This window comes from Anarrhichthys ocellatus, unplaced genomic scaffold, assembly GCF_004355925.1.
Source record: "Anarrhichthys ocellatus isolate YVR2014 unplaced genomic scaffold, GSC_Weel_1.0 scaffold59, whole genome shotgun sequence".
In the NCBI taxonomy this organism is placed as follows: domain Eukaryota; kingdom Metazoa; phylum Chordata; class Actinopteri; order Perciformes; family Anarhichadidae; genus Anarrhichthys; species Anarrhichthys ocellatus.
The window spans coordinates 837,135-840,198 of record NW_022280089.1 but is presented as its reverse complement, the minus strand read 5'-3'; the positions used below and the strand labels follow the sequence as shown (position 1 = coordinate 840,198).

Genomic DNA, 3,064 nt, shown 5'->3' with positions numbered 1-3,064 from the left:
CAAATAATAAATTAAGAAAAGAACATATTGGGCAAAACATAGGCTCATAGTGATTTAAGTTCACATAAAGATGTCTGACCATGCTGCGGGTTTTCCTTAAAATCAGATACTGTCTGCATTATGTTGGTCCTGAAAGATTACAGTAGACATACAGTATGAGACGCTGCTTGAACTGTCTCGAAGTTATGCTGCAATTGCATGGCTTACAGTCAAAGGTTCCAATATTTGGACATGTATTATCACTTTCTTTTAGAGACGAATGGTACATACATATGCTCTTTTTACAAAATATATGTTCTATAGATTTTATGTTTATAGATTTTATTTAATGTATATATTTATATTTGCACTCTTTCCTACTTTGTTCTGCAACTGCTGCTAACCCAATGTAGCTTGGGAGAAATAAAGTTCTACCTTATTTGATTTGATTATTTGGGTCCAAAAGACAGTCAGACAACTTTCATTTTTTTCATTTTTCATCTTTTAACATCTAATTTATTCATACTTGTTACAATAACATAGCTTGTGAATACAATTATGTTTGGAATCTGACTCTTCGTATGTAGAGCTTCAAAGCCATGTGTATGTTATATGTGATTTAGGGAAAATGGCAAAAACATGAATAACTACCAGTGTTATCCTTTTATGTGTAATGCAGCAGTCGTGCATTGAGAATGGGGGGGGGGGGGGGGGGGCTTTTTGTGCAAAATATTTTCACTTTACCCCTTTTTTTAAATGTTTTTGGCGAAAATTTTTCTGTGTTGTGTATGTTATATGTGATTTAGGGAAAATGACACTCCCTCAGAAGGACACAGGCAGCCTCTTCTTCATGTAAAGAAAAGCCTAGAACACCTATCAACAGGGTGGTGCCAAGAATAACCGGTGCGTTCTTCCTGGCCACGTGAAATGCCACAGGAAGAACAGCAGAGATGAGGATGTTGTCGACATGGCCAAGCAGTCTCCTGAAGGCTGGGCGCTCCACCACTCGCTCGTAGTATGTCTCCAGGTTCACACGGTTACCGTCGCCCCAGAAGCGGCGGGAGAGGCCGAGGAACTTGAGGCGGTGCAAGGTGACTGCCAGAGAGACGTCGGCCATGCTGAAGAAGTCACCACACAGCCAGGACTGACTGCCTTCTTCTACAAGTGGAAGACAAGGAGGCAAGAAGTACAGAAAGGCAACAGATAACATGATATTCAAAACGCTACTGCCATTGAATTTTGACTGTTAATATTAACGCAGTCATAAAATGTAATTGTGTAATTTATTGTTTGTCTCTTAATGGTAAATTGGTTGATAAGTGACGAGCTATTGTGGTTGTGTACCTGGTGTTTCCTCCACCCTCCTCTGTAGCTCTGTCTCGACCTGGTCCATCACACTCTCCAATTCATCCAGAAGCTTCTTCAGGTGCTTCATGTTGTCATCGTCAAACACCTCGGACTGCAAAAACGTTTTCATATAGAAATGCATTTGTGCACATTTACCTTATGACACATTTTAGACAGAGAATTGACACATTACTATGTTACTATGCCTTCAGTTTATGCCTTTTAGGCTGATTAGTTTGCCTAAAAATAATTGCCATGAACATAATACGAATACTAATACAAATACCCATACTGCACTCTTTCAGCTTTAGTTTGTTAAAGAAAATAAAAAATGTTTTGGTTATTTACAGTTGTCTGCAGGTGCCGATACTATGAGTTAAATTAATATCATAAATTTATGTACAATTTAATACATTTAAATGTAGGTGGCCACATCAAAACACATGGATTTCACGAGTGAAAAGCAAGAGTTTTCAGTTACAGCTACTTTACTTATAGTTAGCTTTAGCAGGGGGTTAGTTTGTTTGTTTCATCTCTAACATGACTAGATTGGGCGATCACTCTGTAAATACGTTAATTGCTGTAGGACCAAAGCTACTCACTACTCAAAAGCATCACAGTGAGTCTTACTTCGTATACAGGTGGCAGCATATGCTGGTATGTGCGAGTCCATTGTGATCTCAGGGTGGAGGATGCAGCCAGGGGTGTAGGCATCCATCTGTAGTGATTCCAGCAGCTCTCTGTAGCGCTGCAGTCTGAGGTAGTGTGTACTGCCCTCTTCACGGATCAGCTTGGGTGTGCCTTCTGGAGACAAACAAGTCATCAAAAGGAAGGAGCAATGCTGTCACTTCGTTTCCTTACAACTTTTCTCAGAAGAGACTCAAAGTGGTTTTATACACTGCAAGCTTGCCTTGGAACGGCTACGCAAGGGTTGGGAAAAGTTGGAAAAACAGTAGGTATTTAAACACATCATTTTTCATTAGCTTGAATAGCTGCATGCTTACCAGGTTTTCTCTCCTTTTAAGGTGACTGGATGAGACTCTTAGAACAAAGGTATCATGGATCAATGCAAACAAAGAAAAATATATGGAATGAAAGACCGAAAAATCAATATGAAATTTACTGAAAGAAGAAAACAATGTATGAAAAGAAGTAGTAACGTCTGTTGAATGGAGCACGCCTTGTAACTATCCAGCTCTGCTTTAATACATCAACACAGTTACCACAAAGTCTTTATTTAGTCTCACCATCATTGAAACTCTGCTCCAGGTAGTCCATGATCTGAGTTGGGTCACAGATGATGTCTTCATTGTGGACCAGAACTGGCACCTCACCAGTGGGATTCAGATGCATGAACCAGGGCTCGTTGTGTTCACTGAGAGGAAGGCTCACATCATACTGCTCACAGAGCAAACCTTCCTCTGCTATAGCCAGACGCACCTGAAAAACTCATTTAAACATCTACTTGTGGTACTATAAATAACGATCAAATACTTTCTATAAGTAAGGGACTATTCTTTGGAGGAATACAGAAGAATGATCATAAAAGACACTTTTAATTCCAGGTTTTCATCCGGTTGTGACCAAATGAAAGATACAATTTTGTATTAAAGTACACCTTTTAGCAACAGATGTAATGGCAGTGTCCACAGGCAACTGGATTTGCTAAATATTCACTGACTTAATGACAAACATAACATTAGAAAGATTTGTCTGGACATCTATTGAAATCTGTGGT

General features: G+C 39.3%; 1 pseudogene; it reads right to left on the bottom strand.

Moving 5' to 3' along the window:
• Positions 1 to 801: 801 nt before the first annotated feature.
• LOC116396772 (ganglioside-induced differentiation-associated protein 1-like) lies at positions 802 to 2,760 on the bottom strand (annotated as a pseudogene).
• Between the last annotated feature and the right edge of the window lie 304 nt (positions 2,761 to 3,064).